The sequence below is a fragment of the Podarcis raffonei genome, chromosome 2, assembly GCF_027172205.1.
Source record: "Podarcis raffonei isolate rPodRaf1 chromosome 2, rPodRaf1.pri, whole genome shotgun sequence".
In the NCBI taxonomy this organism is placed as follows: Eukaryota; Metazoa; Chordata; class Lepidosauria; order Squamata; family Lacertidae; genus Podarcis; species Podarcis raffonei.
The window spans coordinates 122,394,575-122,415,743 of NC_070603.1; the positions used below are offsets into that span (position 1 = coordinate 122,394,575).

Here is a 21,169-nt window from a genome sequence, read left to right on the forward strand (position 1 = left end):
GAGCTCACCCCGTCGCGGGGATTCGAACTACCGACCTTCTGATCAGCAAGTCCTAGGCTCTGTGGTTTAACCACAGAGGACTTCCTGGGGGAGGGGGAAAGCTTCACTTCCTCCTTCGTTTGTCACATCCAGGGAGGAGAGTCTGCAGCACCAAAGACTGTGCCTTCTGCAAGGTAAGAAAGAGAGGGATATATTGGGGGGGCTCCCGTGTCAGAGCAGCTGCTTCGCAGGAGAGAAGCCCTCCAGGAGAGGGCAGTTTTGCAAAGGGGCAGCGGTGGGAGGGCGCATGCGTGGGGTTGCACCCCCAAATCAGCCCCCAAAGAGCTGCGATGAGTGTAAAAGGCTTTTAGGGGTGCAGGGGTGCCCCAGGAGGAGAGCACGGCAAGAAGGCAGGGCGGGGGGGAGGCAGTTTTAGGGTGGGCTATGAAACCCCCCAAAGGAAAGGAGGCAGGATGGCTCTGGGAAGAGGAGGAGGGAGACATTCATGTTTTGGAAAAAGAGGGGTAGGTAAATTCATTTCAGCTCTAGAAAGGCATGGGCTCTTTTATCTTAGATGCCTTTCCTGTCTGGGGGGGTTCAGGAGGAAAGCCCCCAAGGAGGGCGCACTCTCTCTGTATAGCAGACCAGCCCTAGGAAGGAACCAAGGTGTTGGGAGAGATGGAGGAGGGACGACTTTAAGGATGGGAAGAGGAGAACCACTGGCCCTAAAATGTCATCAGTTTCTCACCACCAGCAACTGCTGCAGCAGAACTGGGGGCTCCAAGCGCAGTGAGCTGCCTACACTTAGCCTTGCTCCACCTGGGCTACTCTTGTCGACACGGACCGGCAGCAATTGCTCTTTCGGGTTTTCAGACGCGGAGTCTCAGCCCTGCTTGGGGACTGAATCTGGGGCTTCCTGCCTGCTGAGAAGATGCTCTGCCCTCAAACTACAGCCCCTTCCCCTCAAGTGGGGGTGCAGAACAAGGAGGAACAGAGGGAGGCAGCCGTGTCACAGCTCCAGGTTGGCAAAAAAGGGAAGGGATGTTTTTAATGGTGGTGGGAAGAAGATCCTCTTTCAGGCATGACTCCACTTTCCTCGCATGGTGGGGTCCAGGAGGAAGGGGCCCCTCTTTTCCCATGGAAACTGCAGGTGGGAGCACCACACCTAGGCTGGGTTATCATTCACCAGCAAAATGTATTGGGTGGGAAAATGGCTGCAGGGCCTCTGAGGTTGCCTTTGCTTCTATCTCCCTCCCAGGAACCTGCAGCTTCTGAGCTCCTCAGGAAGGATGGAAGAGACTGGTCCTGCAAACCTAGCGAGGATGGAAGGAGGAAGATGGACGGTTGACCTGGTCAGGCTGCCTCCTGCATCCCTCCCCACAACCTCTGACTGTTCTCTCCCAGGACCCTCAGAGAGATCTGGTGAGTCCCAGGGGAGGGGAGATGGGGACATGGAGGGATGTTGGCTGTGGGAAAGCAATCTGGCAAAAAAAGGGCCAGAGCTCTGGGCTGTGAGAGATAAAAGAAACCCCCCTGCTGAGAGCCTGTTTTTTATATGCTTTGGAATTGGGTTTGTTTTTGTTTTTTAGTGTTTAAACTGTTTTTAACAGTTATAAGGGCATTTTGTGGGGTGTGTCTAGGATGGGATGAGCAGAGGGAGGCCCAATTTCAGGGGTTCTGGGTAGGGGGAGGTATGGTGTGGGAGGAGGGGCAGCCTGGGTAAAGGGCACACAGCACAGGTAGTTAGTGGCTGTACGGTGTGCCAGGCCCGCCCTGCCCCCCATCCTGGGGAATTGTGGTTGTCATATCAGCCAGCCCTTGGGTCTGCGACTGCTACTGCTGAATGCCAGGTCCACCCAGAATAAAATCTCCCTCATCCATGATCTGATTATGGATGAGGAAGCTGATCTGGTGTGTATCACTGAAACCTGGGTGGGTGAACAGGGTGGGGTTGGTCTCACCCAGCTGTACCCACTCAGTGCAGCATCAGGCCAGAATCAAGGGTTGGGGAGGGGGAGTTACTGTGGTCTATAGAGATTCTCTGTCTCCAGGCTCCCTGTCCAGTTCGGGGTGTGTGAATCTAGCGTGTGCGTCTCTGGCGTTGGGCAATCGGAACAGATTAGGGATTCTACTGGTTTACCACCTGCCTCGCTGCCCAGCAGTGTCTCTGCCTGAGCTGACAGAGCTGGTCTCAGAGGCAGTGTTAGGGACTCCCAGACTGCTAGTTCAGGGAGACTTCAACATCCATGCCGAGGCAGCTGGCTCTGGGGTGGCTCAGGACTTTATGGCTGCCATGACAACCATGGGGCTGTCCCAACCTGTCACCGGCCCAACACACATGGCAGACCACACTCTAGACCTTGTTTTCTCGAATGGGCAGGAAGAGAGTGATTTAAAGGTGGGGGACATTGACATCAATCCCTTGTCATGGTCAGATCACTTCCTGTTGAAATTTAGGAGGCGGGGGACCTGTAAGGAAGGTCTGCTATCAGAGGCTGATGAATCCAGTGGGATTCCAAACAGCTCTGGGGGAGGGGGTTTGACACAGGCTATTTACACAATCGCCCCTGAATGCCCTCTCCCACTAGACTGGTGACTGGGAGCGGCCGCCGGGACCATATAACACAGGTCTTAAAGGAACTACATTGACTCCCAGTATGTTTCCAAGTGCAATTCAAAGTGTTGGTGCTGACTTTAAAGCTCTAAACAGCTTGGTCCTGTAGACCCAAAGGAGCATCTCTATTTTTTTTTATTTTTTATTTTTTTATAATAATTTTTTATTACAGATTTTATAACAACACAAACATATAACAAATACATAAACAAACAAAAAACAAAAACAAAACAAAAAACATGTACCATTTCATATCTTAGTTTCTTATACCTTTCTTCCCCGACTTTCTCATGCCTCCCTTTTCTGTATTCCAAGTTCTTATCAATTACTCAGCAAATCTTCCCTTATTTTAATTATAATTTAAACTAATCTTCCTTATTCTCCTTGTCTTAACCATTACTGATAGTAACCATTTACTTTCCAGTCCAACATCATTCTAGCTTTCATTAATTTTGTAATATTTCTTTAAATAGTCCTTGAACTTTTTCCATTCTTCTTGCGCTGCTTCTCTTCCCTGGTTTCGGATTCTGCTCGTCATTTCTGCCAAGCCCATATAGTCTATCACCTTCATCTGCCATTCTTCCAGTGTGGGTAAATCTTGCGTCTTCCAGTACTTCGCGATGAGTATTCTAGCTGCTGTTGTAGCATACATAAAGAAAGTTATATCTGTCTTTAACACCCCCTGGCCGACAATACCCAAGAGAAAGGCCTCTGGTTTCTTAGGAAAAGTATATTTAAATACCTTTTTAAGTTCATTATAGATCATTTCCCAGAATGCCTTAATCTTCGGGCACGTCCACCAAAGGTGAAAAAATGTACCTTCCTTTTCTTTACATTTCCAACATTTATTATCAGGCAAATGGTAAATCTTTGCAAGCTTGACTGGGGTTATGTACCACCTATATATCATTTTCATAATATTTTCTCTTAAGGCATTACATGCCGTAAATTTCATCCCGGTGGTCCACAACTTTTCCCAATCAGCAAACAAAATATTATGACCAATGTCCTGAGCCCATTTAATCATAGCTGATTTAACCGTTTCATCTTGTGTATTCCATTTCAGCAGCAGATTATACATTTTTGACAAATTCTTAGTACTGGGTTCTAACAATTCTGTCTCCAATTTTGATTTTTCCACCTGGAAGCCAATTTTACTGTCCATTTTAAACACTTCATTTATTTGGTGGTAGTGCAACCAGTCTCTCACCTTCCCTTTTAATTTCTCAAAACTCTGCAATCTCAGTTTGTCCCCTTCCTTTTCCAGAATTTCCCAGTATCTTGGCCACTTCGACTCCATGTTAGACTTTTTAACTGCCTTTGCTTCCATTGGCGATAGCCACCTTGGAGTTTTATTTTCCAGCAAGTCTTTATATCTAATCCAGACATTTAATAATGCTTTTCTGACAATATGGTTTTTGAAACTTTTATGTGCTTTAACCTTGTCATACCACAAATATGCATGCCACCCAAAAATGTTATTAAAGCCTTCCAAATCCAAAATGTCTGTGTTTTCAAGAAGCAGCCATTCTTTCAGCCAGCAGAAAGCTGCCGCTTCATAATACAGTTTAAAGTCTGGCAGGGCAAACCCCCCTCTTTCCTTTGAATCCGTTAGTATCTTGAATTTAATTCTGGGCTTTTTGCCCTGCCAGACAAATTTAGATATATCTTTTTGCCACTTCTTGAAACAGTCCATTTTATCCATTATTTGCAATGCTTGGAACAAAAACAACATTCTTGGCAATACATTCATTTTTATAACTGCAATTCGACCTAACAAGGAAAGCTTTAAGTTTGACCAAATCTCCAAATCTTTTTTCACTTCTGTCCAAGTTTTTTCATAATTATCTTTAAATAGATTCACATTCTTAGCTGTCATATTTATACCCAAATATTTCACTTTTTTAACCACAGTCAACCCTGTCTCATTCTGAAACCTTTCTTTTTCAACCTGTGTTAAGTTTTTCTCCAATACCTTTGTCTTTAACTTGTTCAATTTGAATCCTGCCAATTGACCGAACTCTTGAATTATTTCCAGAACTCTTTTCGTACTAGCTTCTGGCTCTTGCAATGTAAGTACTAGGTCATCTGCAAATGCTCTCAGTTTGTATTGTTTAGCTCCGACCTGAATCCCTTTAACCAACTGGTCCCTCCTAATCATATTAAGCAAAACCTCCAGAACCGATATAAAAAGTAATGGGGAGATAGGGCACCCCTGTCGTGTCCCTTTTTCAATCTTGAACTCTTCTGTAACCACATTATTTACAATTAATTTTGCTTTCTGTTCAGAATATATTGCACCTATACCATTCTCAAACCCTTGGCCTACCCCCATCCCCCGGAGGTTCTTCAACATGAAGCTCCAAGAAATATTGTCAAAGGCTTTCTCGGCGTCCACAAATATCAAAACAGCCTTAGTGTTTATACTCACTTCCAACTTTTCCAAAATGTCAATTATATTCCTTACATTACCCACCAAATGCCTTTTCGGGAGAAAGCCTGCTTGGTCCCCATGAATCTCCTCCATCAAAACTCTTTTCAGTCTCTTTGCTAAAATGTCAGCAAAGATTTTGTAATCCACGTTCAATAACGAGATGGGTCGGTAGTTTTTAAGTTGGGTCTTTTCAGTCTCTGTCTTTGGTATAAGTGTAATGTAGGCCTCTCTCCACGTGTCGGGTGCCCTTTTCCCCTCCATAATCTCATTACAGACTTCCTTCAAAGGTTGTATCAGCCCTTCCTTCAGAACTTTGTAGTATTTGGAAGTCAGTCCATCCGGTCCTGGGGATTTGCCCAGCGTCATACCTTGAATGGCATCTTCTATTTCTTGTGCTGATATCTCCTGGTTCAAAATCGTCTTGCTTTCCTGCGAGACCTTTTTCAGCCCATTTTCCTCGAGGAATTGTTGTATATCCATTTCCTTCTGCGGCCCTTGTGTGTATAATTGTCTAAAGTAGTTCTGAAAACAGTTCCTAATTTCCGCTGGGTTACTTATGTTCTTTCCTTCCACTTCTATATTTGTAACCGTGTTGAGTTTTTTTCTCTTCTTTATTTGCCAAGCCAATAACTTGCCACATTTGTCAGCAGATTCAAAAGTCTTTTGTCTCATTTGCTTAATTTTCCACTCTAATTCTTGATTCGTCAGTTCCATATATTGTGTTTGATAAAGTTTGATTTCTCTTAAAATCTCTTGTGATTTTGGCTTCAATCTTAGTTTCTTTTCCCCTTCTTTTATCTTTTCCAGAATTTTTTCCTTCCTCTCATTTTGTTTTCTTTTCTTTAATGTATTTTGTTGTATCAGAAACCCTCTCATCACGGCTTTACTTGCGTCCCATACTATTCTTTTTTCTACTTTAGTCCTTAGGTTGATTTCAAAGTAGTCTTTCAAAGTTTTTTGGGCCTTCTTGCAAGTCTCCTCATCTCCAAGTAAGGTGTCATTCATTCTCCATCTGAAGGAACCAGTTGTTGTTTGCTTCATCACCATCTTTACTGCGTTATGGTCGGAGAAAGTTTTTGGGCAGATTTCCACTTTCTTTATACTCGATGCCATACCGCTAGTCACCCAGATTTGGTCAATCCTTGTCCATGTCATTTTGGCTTCAGAAAAGAAGGTTCCCTCTCTTTCTAATGGGTGTTTTGTTCTCCAAATGTCAATCAAGTCCATATTGTCAGTCATTTCAAAAAAAGTCTTTGGTAGTCTTCCATCTTTTGTTACTACCTGTCTTTGTGCTTTGTCCATATTTGTTGAAACTACTCCATTCATGTCTCCCATCATGATTAGATTATAATCCATATAGTCCATCAAAGTCTCATGCAACTTCTTTAAAAATTCAGCTTTCCCTTCATTTGGTGCATAGATTCCCACTATCAGATACTTTTCTCCTTGAAATTGGATTTCAATTGCCAAATATCTTCCTTGGTCATCTTTAAAGATTTGTTTCGGTTGCAACTTTTCCTTTGCATAAATCACTACTCCTCTCTTTTTTACTCTGTCTGAAGATATAAATTCTTGTCCCAGTCTTTTATTTATTAATAATTTTCTATGTGCTCTTGTCACATGGGTCTCTTGTAAACAAATCAAGTCCAATTGGTCTTTCTTTAAAGCATGAAATATATTTTTCCTTTTTCTGGGAATGTTCAAACCGTTACAATTCCAGGTTAGAAGTTGCAGAGCCATGATGGGGTTATTTACTCTTTCCTCCTACAGCTCCCAATTTTTGTTCCTCGTTTGTCGGTGGTTCCGTATCCGTATCTAGTGAAGGATGCCCTTGCCCTGGAAACGTCTCTTTCTGTAGGTCTTCTTCGTGTTCTCCTAAGAACTTGTCTTTATCACTCACTGTCTTTATTCTTCTTTTCTTCCCCTTGTATTTAAAAGACAAGCCTTGGGGAAACTCCCACCTGAATTGTATGTAGTTCCTTTTCAGCAATATCACCAGGTCCTTGTAGTGTCCTCTTGCGTCCAAAATACTTTTGGGAATGTCTTTAAAGATCTCAATGCAAAAATCTTCAATTCGAAGGGTTGTTTGGTAATGCAGGTTCAATATTTTGTCCCGTTCCTCCTTTGATCTTAGAGTTATTAGACAGTCTCTGGGTCTGTTCTTCCTCTGCCTTGCTCCCAGTCTAAATGCACTTTCTATCTTAAATTCTTCTTTGTCCAGCTCCTGCTTCCAAAAGTCAGAAAATTCTTTTGTCAGGTAGTCCACCAGGTTGTCTCCTTCCTTTTCCAGCACAAGTCTGATCCTTAGGTTCCTCTCCTTGCGCTGCATATCCTGCATAGAAAGTGCCAGTTCATACTCATCTAGTTTCTTGAACACTGGTGGAAACTTTCCCTCAGCAGCAGATGCAATTTCTTTAGCTTCCTCAGCTATCTTTCTTGTTGTAGATGATTCTTCCAATAATTTCCCAATTGCTTCTGCGTTTGAGTTCACTTTGTTCCCAAGGTCAGTTATACTTTTTGTGTTTGAATCAATTTTCCCAGAGATTTCTTCAATTTTCTTATTTGTTTCAGCAACTTGTACTTTAGTTTCTGTGCCTTGCTTTTTTAGTTCCTCTAAAGAGTCATTTATCTTCTCCAATACCTTAGCAAAAGATTCTTCTGAAGACATTATTTTCACTTTTGCCTTTGGGACAACTGTGGTTCCAGGGGCTCCTGATACAGAAGCCCTTCTTTGCATGGAAAGATCAACTTTGTATTGTCTGCCAGACCTCAAGGTTGTTTCTTGTAAATCCTCTTTCTTGTGAATTTTCTCTTTACCATCTGTCATAACAAAGTCTTTTACTCAAGGTCATTCCCACACTCTTGAGCTGTCAGACAAAAATTCTCAAATTTTAAACTCCACTTGTTGCTGAAACAATTTATAAGTCCTCTAGAGGGCGTAAAGTCAATTCTTTACCTTCCAGTTGATCCCACACTCTCCAGAAAATAAACAAAAGTCCTCCTAGTCCTTTTCAATTGTTCTTTTCTCTTTCTAAAGGATCCAAATCAATAATGTCCTGCAAGTAACTTTACTATGCAACAAAGTAAATGTTTCAAGTTGAGAGTAGCCAAAGTCAGTTAAAGATACTTTTTTACCTTCTTGTAACAACAGTCCTTAGCCGGTTCCTTTTCTCCGGCAGTCCGATCCCCAGGTATAGGAGCAGCGGTGAATAGCTCAATTTCTTTTAAAATGGCAGGAAAACACTTTAAAATCTTCTTCCCCCCCCTCCTGCCTTCGGGGAGGGAGTTCTTTGCTTGGTGGTGGATTTATTAGTTCCCGCAACTCTCCTTTCAAACAGTTACAGCTTGAATGCCTTTCGCTTTGATCTTGCTACAGAACGGAAAGCAGACTTCCTTTTTGGTGCTTGTCCGTCTCGGTGCCCAATTTCATTAATTTTAGTGTCCAATTATATCTTAGCGGTCAATCCTACTCACGGATAGTTGTTCTTTTTAGTCCAAATTCACCGGAAGAGATCAGCGCTCTCCGCTAATGGCGACGCGGCTTCGCTTCGCAGGCTGGGTGAAGACGACTCTCAGCACTGCTCCACACACCCTCCGCTGATCCGCAGCCTTTAAAAAGGCTATTTCACAGCGTCGGGGGGGCGCAAATGTGCCCGCCGAGTCTCCGGTTCACAGGCTACGCGCCTGTGATTTTTGAGGGTCCCCGCTCCGCCGTAGCTGACAGGACCCGAACCCACGAAGCAGATCTCTCCCGGAGCTCCGGGAGAAATCCGCCATTAAGCGCTGGCGCTAACCGGAAGTCCCCAAAGGAGCATCTCTACCCCCATCGCTCAACCCCAGACGCTGAGGTCCAGCTCCCAGGGTCTTCTTCTGGTTCCCTCACTGCAAGAAGGGAAGTAACAGAGAACCAGACAAAAGGCCTTCTCGGTAGTGGCGCTGTCTCTGTGGAATGCGCTCCCTTCAGGTGTCAAGGAGATAAAGAACAACATAACTTTTAGAAGACATCTGAAGGCAGCCGTGTACCAGGACATTTGTAATGTTTGATGTTTTACTATGTTATAAATATGCTGTAAGCCGCCCAGAGTGACTGCGGAAACCCAGCCAGATGTGCGGGATATGAATATTATTATTATTATCATCATCATCAACATGATCAGATGTTGCAGAAATTTCACTAGGATTGTAATTTGGATTACACTTTTAATTGTAATCTTCCCTTAATTTTAGCAGGTGATGAAAACGACAGTCATCATTCTTTTTTTTTTAAAAGATATTTATTGAAATTTTCAAAAAATAAAGAAAAAACATAAAAAATACAATTAAAAACACATAAAATTTACATTTCTTACTGTCAATAACCAACTTCCTTGACCTCCCCACACCTCCCCCTCTTGTATTCCAGTTCCAATTCTTAGCTCAGCAAGTTCTTGTCCCCAAACTTTACCTTATTTTCTCTAATTCATTTTAGTTAACCAATTTTAACTTATAAATCTCAATCTTTATACATCAATACTTATTCTTAAAAATCTTTTTCTAAGGTCAGCCCCATCATTTTAGTTAACCAATTTTAACTTATAAACCTCAATCTTTATACGTCAATACTTATTCTTAAAGGTCTTTTTCTAAGGTCGGCCCCAATTCCCTTCCCCAAAATCCCCATTTTTATGTTAGTGGCAAAACCAAATTAAATGAAACAGAATATAGTTATACCCCCTTTGGATTCCCAAAGCCCCACCACCCCCTTTCCCGGTTTCGAACCCCAACAAAAGTCCATCAGTCCATCTGCAGTCAGCCTGGCGACCTCACATCCGAGGCTCTCAATTCTCTCTCAATTCCTCTTTGCCGATTTTTTTGATAGTCCTTTATATTAAACTCCAAATCTCGAAGGAGCTCTGTCCCAGTAAGGTCCATGTTTCTTCCAGCCAGGCCTCCATATTTAAAAATGGAGCCAAAATCTTGTTTCTTACTTCTCTTAAGTCCAAATGTCCCAAAAGCTCCAGTTTCCACTTTAGCCAGGTTTGTATTCCATAGGTCTTCAGATCTCCACATAGAGAGATCTCTCCATTCTCCCTTCTTCAATTCAAACCAAATTTTCATCATCCTGATCTTATTTTCCTTTATATCCATCTTAACCGGCCTCTGGCTCTCCTCAATCATCTGTGGCATTATAGCTCCTCCTTCTTTTTCCTTCAAATCATCATGTTCCTCTTTCATCACATTCACAGATTTCTCAAATTTCTTTTCTTGTTCAGCTGCAAAAAAATTTAAGTCAACTGCAAAACTTTCCTGTTCAGCTGCAAAAACTTGAGTCAAGTCCCTCCCAGGCTCAGCAACTTTATTTACTGTTCCATTCAGTATTGTAACATTTGTAGCCAAAACATCACTCTGTTCCTGCAACTTTCCCAAGAGAAAAAAAGTCCTCTCCAGTTCAGCCAGTGTTTTTCCACTTACAGCCATTTTTGTAATGTCCTAAACCCCCTCTAGAGGGATTCTAGTTTCTTAGTATCTTCCAGTTCCAACCCAAAAGTCAAATTAGCCTTTTCTTCTTTATTTTTAACAATTTGTTACCAAATTGTAACGAATATAACCAGCAAAGACAGCAGAAACAAAGTTCTCCTTTTTTCCCAACTTTGACAGCTAGTTTGACAGCTGTCAAAGTCTTTATGTCTCTTCCGAAGGCTCTCTCACCGATCGCTCCCGGGTCTTGGGGGAGGGGTGAATTCCGTTCTCAATGTTAGCTCTTATCCTCCAGCACAATCACTTAAATTGCCAAAACGTGGAGTTAATTGCTTTTATCCACAAAGAAGAAAGGTATTCTCACAACCTTAGTTGTAAAATCCTTGCTTTACGATGTTTACAAGGCGGGTAGGCGGACTTCCTCTTTACACCTTACCCGGTCGTGCCTAATTCCCAAAGAAAATTTCCCTTTTAAGTCCAATTTCCGTAATTACTCACGGGTTGTTGCTTTTAATCCAAATGTTCAGAGAAAGAAGTCAGCGCTCTCCGTCCATGGCATGCGGCTTCACTCAGCAGGGGAAGCAGTCGACTAACAGCACCGCACCGCTCTCCATCCCCCGTTCCGGAGCCTTTAAAAAGGCTCCTTCACGGGTCGGGGGGGCGCAAATGGTGCCCGCCGAGTCACCAGGTCCACAGGCTTCAGCGCCTGTGGTTTCTGAGGGTCCCCGCATCGCCGCCGCGGCAGGACCCGACCCCTGCTGAGCCGATTCCCTCCGGAGCTCGGAGGGAATCCGCCATTAGGCGATGGCGCTAACCCGGAAGTCCCGACAGTCATCATTCTTGGGGCTCATCAGAAAGGACCAAGAATGAAGTCAAAGGAAGGACCTTTCAAGGTAAAGAGGAAACAAGATCACAGATGAAAAATCTAGAAGAAAATGGGAGGAATAAAGGCCTTCTAATGCAGACTGATAATGGCCATCAAATCCCCGTCCAGGAAAAACATCAGAAGGGAAAGAGAACAAATGATAGACCTTTGTGTGGCAAAACATTCAAAAGTAAATCTAGCTTCAACTCACACTGCAGAATCCACACAGAGGAGAAACCATGTAAATGCTTGGTGTGTGGAAAGAACTTCAGTGACAGCTCAGGCCTAAAATCACATAAAAGAATTCATGCAGGACAGGAATCCTCCGAATGCCTAGAATGTGGAAAGAGTTTCAGTCGTTACTCATACCTTAGAAAGCATCAGGAAGTCCACAGCGAGGAGAAACCACTTAGCTGCTTTGAGTGTGGAAGGAGCTTCATTCACAGAAGAGGCCTTAAATCACATCAAACAATCCACAGCAGGGAGAAACCACATACCTGTTTTGAGTGTGGGAAAAGCTTCACTTACAGCTCACGCCTTGTATCTCATCAAAAAATTCACACGGGGGAGAAACCGTATACCTGTTTTGACTGTGGAAAGAGCTTCCGTCTAAGCCAAGGTCTTCTTGTTCATCAAAAAATCCACACAGGAGAGAAGCCGTATAAATGTTTGGAGTGCGGAATGAGCTTTGCTCACAGCTCAAGTCTTACATCGCATCAAAGAATTTACACAGGAGAGAAATCTTATAAATGTTTTGAGTGCAGAAGGAGCTTTGCTCGCAGTGCTAACGTTACTTCACATAAGAGAACCCACACAGGGAAGAAACCATATAAATGCTTTGAGTGTGGGAAGCGCTTCAGTCAGAGTTCACATCTTAACGTGCATGAGTGAATCCATACAGGGGAAAAACCATATAAATGTGTGGCATGTGGAAAGAGCTTTAGTAACTGCACATCCCTTGTTAGCCATCGCAGAATCCATACAGGGGAGAAGCCATATAAGTGCTTTGAGTGTGGTAAAACCTTCAGCCAGAGTTCAAGCCTTAGTACGCATCGAAAAATTCACAGTGGGGAGAAACTGCATGCATGTATTGAATGTGGAAAGAGCTTCACTACAAGCGTAAAACTTCGAAATCATCAAAGAATTCACACAGGGGAGAAACTGTATACCTGTTCTGAGTGGAAGAAGCTTTGCACATGGATCTCACTTTACTTCACATAAGAGAACCCACACAGGGGAGAAACCATACAAATGCTTGGAATGTGGAAAGAGCTTCAGCCAGAGTTCACACCTTAGTTCACACAAGAGAACTCACGCTGGTGAGAAGCCGTATAAATGCTTTGAGTGTGGGAAGAGCTTCAGTCAGAGTTCACACCTTACTGTGCATGAGTGAATCCATACAGGGGAAAAACCATATAAATGGGTGACATGTGGAAGGAGCTTTAGTAACTGCACATACCATGTTTGCCATCACAGAATCCATACAGGAGAGAAGCCATATAAGTGCTTTGAGTGTGGAGAGAGCTTCAGGTAGGGCACCAGCCTTACATCACATCAAAAAATTCACAGAGGTGAAAAACCATATGGATGTTTTGAGTGTGGAAAGAGCTTCACTCACAGATCGAGCCTTACAGTACATCAAAAAATTCACACAGGGGAGAAACCATATACCTGTTCTGAGTGGAAAAAGCTTTGCTTGTGGATCTCACTTTACTTAACATAAGAGAACCCACACACAGGAGAAGCCATATAAATGCTTGGAATTTGGAAAGAGCTTCAGAAAGAGTTCACACCTTACTGTGCACGAGCGAATCCATAAAGGAAGCAACTAGTTAATTGTTAGACATGTGGAAAGAGTTTCTGTACTAACACAGAACTTACTTACCATCACAGGATCCGTACAAGGGAGAAGCCATCTAAGTGCTTTGTGTGTGGGAAAACCTTCAGCCGGAGTTCAAGCCTTAGTACACATCAAAAAATTCTCATTGGGGTGAAACTGCATGCATGTTTTGAATGTGGAAGGAGGTTTACTTGCAACTCTCATCTTGCTCATAAGAAAAAACACAGAGAAGAGAAACCAGACAAATGGTTGTAGTGTGGGAAAAGATTTAGGTGGTGGACACATTTTAATTATCATCCAAAAAAAAAAGAAATACAGGGAGGGAAATCACATAAATGTTGGGAGTGTGAAAAGACTCTTTATATTCCATCAAAGCTTGTATATAATAGAGATACCATAATGACACCACACCAAGTTAGAAGTGCCCATATTTCTTGCTGGTCTTCAAGGAATTCAGAAAAGATTAACCCACATGCATGTCCAACACCCATTACTTAGAGGTGGAATGCCCTCCCATCAGATGTCAAGGAAATAAACAACTACCTGACTTTTAGAAGACATCTGAAGGCAGCCCTGTTTAGGGAAGTTTTAAATGTTTGATGTTTTATTGTGCTTTTAATTCGGTTAAGGGTATAAATAAATTTTATTATTACAGTGGTGCCCCGCAAGACGAAATTAATTCGTTCTGCGAGTTTTATCGTCTTGCGGTTTTTTCGTCTTGCGAAGCGCGGCTTCCGACGCAGTTTTTAAAAAGCTGCAAAAGGCAACAAAGTGCTTCTAAAACCTCAAAAAAGGCTACCGCACCGCGCGCTAAGAGTTGCTCCTCGAAGTTACAGTTTTGTAGCAGTTTTTAGAAAACGGAAACAAACTTGCAAGACGTTTTCGTTCCGTCTTGCGAAGCAAGCCCATAGGGAAATGCATCTTGCGAAGCGGCTAAAAAAACGAAAAATGCTTTCGTTTAGCGAGTTTTTCGTCTTCCGAGGCGTTCATCTTGCGAGGTACCACTGTATTATTATTAGGGCCTTTTCAGGAATTAGGAGGTGTCTCTGTTCAGACTACATGTTCACCCTTAAACCTATGCCCCAAGGGGAATAAAGAAAAAAAATTGGCACCTTAATCTAATGAGTTAAAGGATCCCTTTTGATTCCAAAAGCCTGAAGATCGAGTTGGCGTGACAACTTGGCAACAGACCCACACTAAAAGTAAGGGAAGGAGGAGAAGGGAATACCTGTCTTAAATGAAAGGAGATCCAGAGAGCTGTGCCTTTTGCTTGAGAGCTCCCCATCAATGACCTGTGGCACCAAGGCTACAGAACCTCTTCCACTCATTCCTTGGTCCATCGTCCAGGGAAGCATAAAGCTGGTCCTTGAGAACCATGAAAGGCATAGAGGGGGTCCTTTGGGGACTTGGCGAGCTGGCAACCACTGAAAACCATTATATACTGTTTGGGGCCAGTGTACAGTGTTGCCCTGCAAGACGAATGCCTCGCAAGACGGAAAACTCGCTAGACGAAAGGGTTTTTTGAGCTGCTTCGCAAGACGAATTTCCCTATGGGCTTGCTTCGCAAGACGAAAACGTCTTGCAAGTTTGTTTCCTTTTTCTTAACACCATTAATACAGTTGCGACTTGACTTCGAGGAGCAACTCATAGAACGCAGTGTACATAGTAGCCTTTTTTGAGGTTTTTAAAGACTTTGGTGATTTTTGAAGCTTTTCCAAAACTTCTTTTGCAGCCATTTGGTAAGTTAAGCTTTTAAAACTTTTTGGGGGGGGTTTGGATTTTGGGTTGGGGTGTTTGGAATTCAACGACTTGGTGTTGGGGAGGGGTTTGCAAGAATCTGGAAGTTTGTGGTTTTTTCCTGCATTTTTATGATTTTCTGTGACCATTGGGCCACTCTGCTGTTTTTTTAAAAAAATTCTGGATTTGAATTTCTGTGTGCTGGGTGGCTGGGGGAACAGTTGGGAAGGGGTTTGCAAGAATCTGGAAGCTTGTGGTTTTTTTCTGCATTTTTCTGATTTTCTGTGACCATTGGGCCACTCTGCTGTTTTTTTAAAAAAATTCTGGGTTTGAATTTCTGTGTGCTGGGTGGCTGGGGGAACAGTTGGGAAGGGGTTTGCAAGAATCTGGAAGCTTGTGGTTTTTTTCCTGCATTTTTATGATTTTCTGTGACCATTGGGCCACTCTGCTGTTTTTAAAAAAAAATTCTGGGTTTGAATTTTGAAATGCTCTTTACAGTATGTGTGACTTTAAAGAGCACTTAATAAACTCTTGTTGTACCAAATTTGGCTTTGTTTGGACTTTTTTTGACCATAGGAACGCATTAATTGATTTTCAATGCATTCCTATGGGATTTTGTGCTTCGCAAGACGAAAAATTCGCTAGACGAAAAAATTCGCGGAACGAATTAATTTCGTCTTGCGAGGCACCACTGTATTCCAATGGAGAGTGGAGGGGTATTTGGGATGAGTGATTATTATTATTATTATTATTACTAATAATAATAATAATTTATTTATACCCCACCCATCTGGCTAGATTTCCCCAGCCACTCTGGGTGGCTCCCAAAATATTAATAATAATTATTATAAGGCTATATTATTACTTCCCTGAAACCTTTACGCCTCTGTAACATTGTTTGTTTCCTATAAGTACCTTCTGTTTCCCATTTTTGTTTACCTTTAGTAAACTAGTTGGCAGTTGGTAGTTAAAAGGATGTAACCCTAGTAAAAATTGTTATCCTACTCGGTTCCTGATTGTTTATGCGGAAACTTCTATGCAGTAACGTTTGCTTCAAACGCAAGATTACTGTGCTGATCTTGACATTAAGCATGAGGATGTGAGAATATTTACTCATAACTTTCAGAACACATTGAAGAAGAAGAAGAACTAGCACCAGGGTCGAAATAGGTCATCACAGGGATCTCTTCTTATATCAAATTATGCCAACTGTCCCGATGCCGTGATCCATAAACCATAGTAAAAAGTTCATCGTGGCACCCATCTTTACAGCGTCTCTCTCCCAGCCTGAAGCAAAACTCAGGCTGCTGTTTGAATTGCCTCTAGGCTCATTCAAAAAACTTATTTTAGCCCTCCAAGGCCATTGCAGAAACATCTTCAGCCAGCTCTTGCTACAGCAAGCAAACGACAACCAGAAGGAACCAGGAGAAGTAAGGTTAGGTGCTGAGTTGATCACGCATGGCAACCATGGGGCGATCTCAGTACATCACGGGCTCAGCCTGGTTTTCGACACAAAGCAGATTGGTAATGTTGTGTTGCTTGGGACCGGGGGTCCATTGTGGGTCTTTTCTTGTAGACAGACCATTTCCTGGTGACGTTTGCACTGAATGTGGCTATTCCACTCTTCAAGGGCTTGTTTTTCCCCTCCCCCCCCCACTTAATATAGAAACTCTTTAGAATAGGGTTGTGAATATACTAGGATAGAGAGCTGGCTGCACCTGTGATTTTATGCTGCACCATTTTAATCAATGTGTGCTTCTTTCCAACGTGTTTGGAGGTTGCGTGAGGGTAGACACACAAAAAGCACAAATCTGTTAGGCCACATTCACACCACATATCCAAAGCCCCATGAAACCACGTAAGATTTCTGGGAGCTGTTTTGCTGGTTAAGGGTGTTGAGAATTGTGACAATAAACTATTGTATGGGGTGCAGAGTTTGACACACAACGTTTGCAGGGGTTACATTTCGGTGATAGGTGTGTAAAGTCGAAATCACATATGGTCGGGACAAACCCCTGGGAAAGCTCTCTGCCCTGTGCAAAAAGAGCTTTAAAACTCTCTGCCTTCAAGTCAATTGTATATATTTTTACTTTTTCGGTGTTTTCTTCCCCCTGTAAAGGATCAGGACTGTGCAATTTTGCAGTTAAGCGATTGTGATGGAGCAGGGTGAGGTTCGCACCAGTTTTGTGTCTCTGCTGGGTCTGTGAAGCTGAAATGAAACATTTGCACCAGCCGCTTCTTGCTGGTTTCTTTTCTCCCCTCTTACCTTTGCAACAACAACCCTGTGAGGTGGGCTAAGCTGTGAGCAAAATCTGTGAAACTGCACATCCTTGTAGGGTTTGTCTATGTCCTGCCCCCCTCCCCCTTTATCTTCTCAGTAACCTTGTGTGAGGTTGGCATGGTTTCGTGATGGCTGTTCTGGCATTATGGTTTTGATATTGCAGAAAATAGCCTTAGGAGATCTGGGATGGGGTGCTTATTTCTCTTTACCAGGGATGAGAAAGAATTCTTTTGTGTTCTACTGTAACATAACAAGACTATGAAATGTCCCACCTTAATATCAAGAGAGGCACTCTAACCACTATGCCACAACTGCCTCATGTGAACCTTGGAGCAGACTCTCAGCAGAATGCAAATCCCACAGCCCTAAAAATGCTGTAGCATGCCCTCCAAGGGACTCTGGCAAGGAGGGGGCACTTTGTGGATTCCCATAGGCAGAAGGTCTCGTCATAATGCAGCAGACAGAAATCAGGAGACTTGTCTGTTTGATTCAGACTGTGATCCAGTTGCTCATTGCTGATGGGCAAATTCAAAGCCCAGCAGACACAGAAGATTAGGAGAAGAGACCACTAAGGAAGCTGTATCTGTCTCTAAGGGTCGCAGTTGATCTCTACCAGGAGCCTCACAAACTAGATTTCTCTCAGAAATGGGCAATTTCTGCTCCCCCTCGCCCTCTTCAGCAACTGACTTTCAGAGACATCCCATCAGTCCTATTATCAATCACACCTGTGCTTGGATTTGAAGAAAAATTTCCATTTTATATACTAATTTCCTTCCAATCCAGTTCAGCCCCCTCCCTCCCAAGGTCTTCCTTCCAAAACCTCTCCTCTCAGACCCCCTTTTACTGGTTGTCCCATTAACTCTTTCCACCTCCTGCTGGCTCCCCAAATGGACCCTATTTTGGACACAGGTGACTTGGCAACTGCACTCCAGGCTCTGGTAACTTCCAGGCTGGGTTACTGTAATGTTTGGAGCTTCCCTTAAAGATGACTCAGAAACTTCCATGGGTCCAGATTACGGGCTGGGGTTCCTTCCACCTCTGATATAAATCCTAAACCCTTGTTCAACCACTTGAACCACTGAACAGCTTCTGAGTAAATGGTGAATGTCATATCCTTGAGACCATGAGCCCTTCCTTCAGATACACTTGCCTCCCCTCCTTCCTCTCTCCCCATATACACACACAGGTACACAGGGATTGTTTATTGTGAATTTACTCCTTTAACCATTAACATCTATATTATCTGCATTTTTGTACTTTTTATTATTCTGCACCCTCTTGATTTCTCCCATGTGAAATCTTGTATCAATTCCATGAAGTTTAGCAACAGCGGTCTCATTAAAGTGCTTTCCTCATTATGAGCATCTAAATATTTTTCTCCTCTTGATTCACTTCTGCAAAATGAGTCGTTAAAGCTGACCAAATCTTCTCCCACACTCCAAGCATATATATGGTTTATCCCATGTGAGTTCTTTTATGATAAGTAAGGCTATATCCGCGGGCGAAGCTCATTCCACACTCCAAACATTTATATGGCTTCTCCCCTGTGTGGATTTTTTGGTGCCTTGCAAGGCTTGAGCTTTGACAGAAGGTCTTTCCACACTCAAAACATCCATATGGTTTCTCCCCTGTGTGAATTCTTTGATGAGATTTAAGGCTTGAGCTTCGAGTGAAGCTCTTTCCACACTCAAAGCACTTATATGGCTTCTCTCTTGTATGGATTCTGCGATGGCAAACAAGGTATGTGCTGTTACTAAAGCTCTTTCCACATGTCACACATTTATATGGTTTTTCCCCTGTATGGATTCGCTCGTGCACAATAAGATGTGAACTCTGACTGAAGCTCTTCCCACACTCAAAGCATTTATACGGCTTCTCACCAGTGTGAGTTCTCTTATGTGAAGTAAGGTGTGAACTCTGACTGAAGGTCTTTCCACATACCAAGCATTTATATGGTTTCTCCCCTGTGTGGGTTCTCTTATGTGAAGTAAGGCTAACACTGTGAGCAAAGCTCCTTCTGCACTCCGTACATTTATAAGATTTCTCTCCTGTGTGAATTCTGTGGTGCGATATAAGACTTGAGCTGTGAGCGAAGCTCATTCCGCACTCCAAACATTTATACGGCTTCTCCCCTGTGTGGGTTTTTTGATGCGATGCAAGGTTTGAGCTTTGACAGAAGGTCTTTCCACAGTCCAAACAGGTATACGGTTTCTCCCCTGTGTGAATTTTTTTATGATCTACAAGGCCTGAGCTGTAAGTGAAGGCCTTTCCACACTCTAGACAGGCATATGGTTTCTCCTCACTGTGGACCTTGTGATGTCTTTTAAGGTATGAGTGGCGATTGAAACTCTTTCCACATTCTAGGCATTTGTATGATTCCTGTCCTGCATGAATTCTTTCATGTGATTTTAGGCCTGAGCTGTCACTGAAATTCTTTCTACACACCAAGCATTTACACAGTTTCTCTTCTATGTGGATTCTGCAGTGTGAATTGAATCTAGATTTACTTTTGAATGTTTTGCCACATAACGGTCTCTCATTTGTTCTCTTCCCCTTCTGATGTTTTTTCTGGACTGGAATTCGATGGTCATTATCAGTCTGCATTAGAAGGCCTTCATACCTCCCATTTTCTTCTTGGTTTTCCTCTTGTGGTCTTGTTTCCTCTTGATCTTGAAAGGTCTTTCCTTTGACTTCATGCTTACTTCTTTCTGATGAGACCCAAGAACAATGACTGTCGTGTTCATCACCTGCTAAAGATAAGGGAGGATGACAATTAAAAATGTAATCCAAATCACAATTCTAGTGAGACTTTCTGTAACATCTGATGATGATGATGGTGATTTTATTATTTATATCCTGCCCATCTGGCTGGCTTTCCCCAGCCACGCTGTGCAGCTTACAGCATAACATATTTTTTGCTTTATAAGACTCACTTTTTCCCTCCTAAAAAGTAAGGGGAAATGTGTGTGCGTCTTATGGAGTGAATGCAGGCTGCACAGCTATCCCAGAAGCCAGAACAGCAAGAGGGATTGCTGCTTTTGCTGCGCAGCGATCCCTCTTGCTGTTCTGGCTTCTGAGATTCAGAATATTTTGTTTCTTGTTTTCCTCTTCCAAAAACTAGGTGCGTCTTGTGGTCTGGTGCGTCTTATAGAGCAAAAAATACGGTATATAAAACATCAAACTGCCCAATACAGGGCTGCCTTCAGATGTCTTCTAAAAGTTACGTAGTTCTTTATCTCCTTGACAGCTGAAGGGTGCCACCACTGAGCAGGCCCTCTGCCTGAGCTTTAAAGGTCAGCACCAACACTTTGAATAGTGCTCAGAAACATACTCTGAGCCAATGTAGAGCCTTTAAGACCGGTGTTATATTCTCCTGGCAACTGCTCCCAGTCACCAGTTGAGCTGCCCCTTTCTGGATTAATTGTAGTTTCTGAGTCACCTTCAAAGGCAGCCCCACCTACAGTGCATTGTAGCAATCCAAGTGGGAGATAACCAAAGCATATACCACAGTCTGTGTGCAGGTAGGGTCTCAGCCTGTGTACCAGATGCAGCTGGTAAACAGCAGCCCCCAAATCCTGGCTACGCCCATATCACCATTAGAAAACATTCATTTCCTTCCTTTCTTTCTTTTATCTTTGCTTTTTTATATATAATTTTTTATTAGTTTTCCAACCTAAAATAAGACACATCACAACACACAATACATAAACAAACAAACATATAAACACGTATAACTTCATAACCTCTTTTTCTTAAGCCAAATTTCAATGACTTCCCCATGCCTCCCTTTCCTGCATCCCTATTTCAACTTTTTCAGCAACCCCTGATCTCAATTACTTATGGTTCACTTTCTTTAATCGTTTTTTCTCTTACCCAATCATTTACCACTGCAAATGTATTTTACATTACCCATGGCATTTTAGCACTCATTAATTTTACAACAGTTCTTAAGATAAAGTTTA

At 42.8% G+C, this 21,169-nt stretch overlaps 2 pseudogenes; one reads left to right on the forward strand and one right to left on the reverse strand.

Annotated features, from left to right (window-relative positions):
* Positions 1–11,400: 11,400 nt before the first annotated feature.
* Positions 11,401–13,004, forward strand: LOC128408854 (zinc finger protein OZF-like; annotated as a pseudogene).
* A 5,390-nt stretch (positions 13,005–18,394) lies between these two features.
* Positions 18,395–21,169, reverse strand: part of LOC128408855 (zinc finger protein 658-like) — a 49,324-nt pseudogene continuing 46,549 nt past the window's right edge.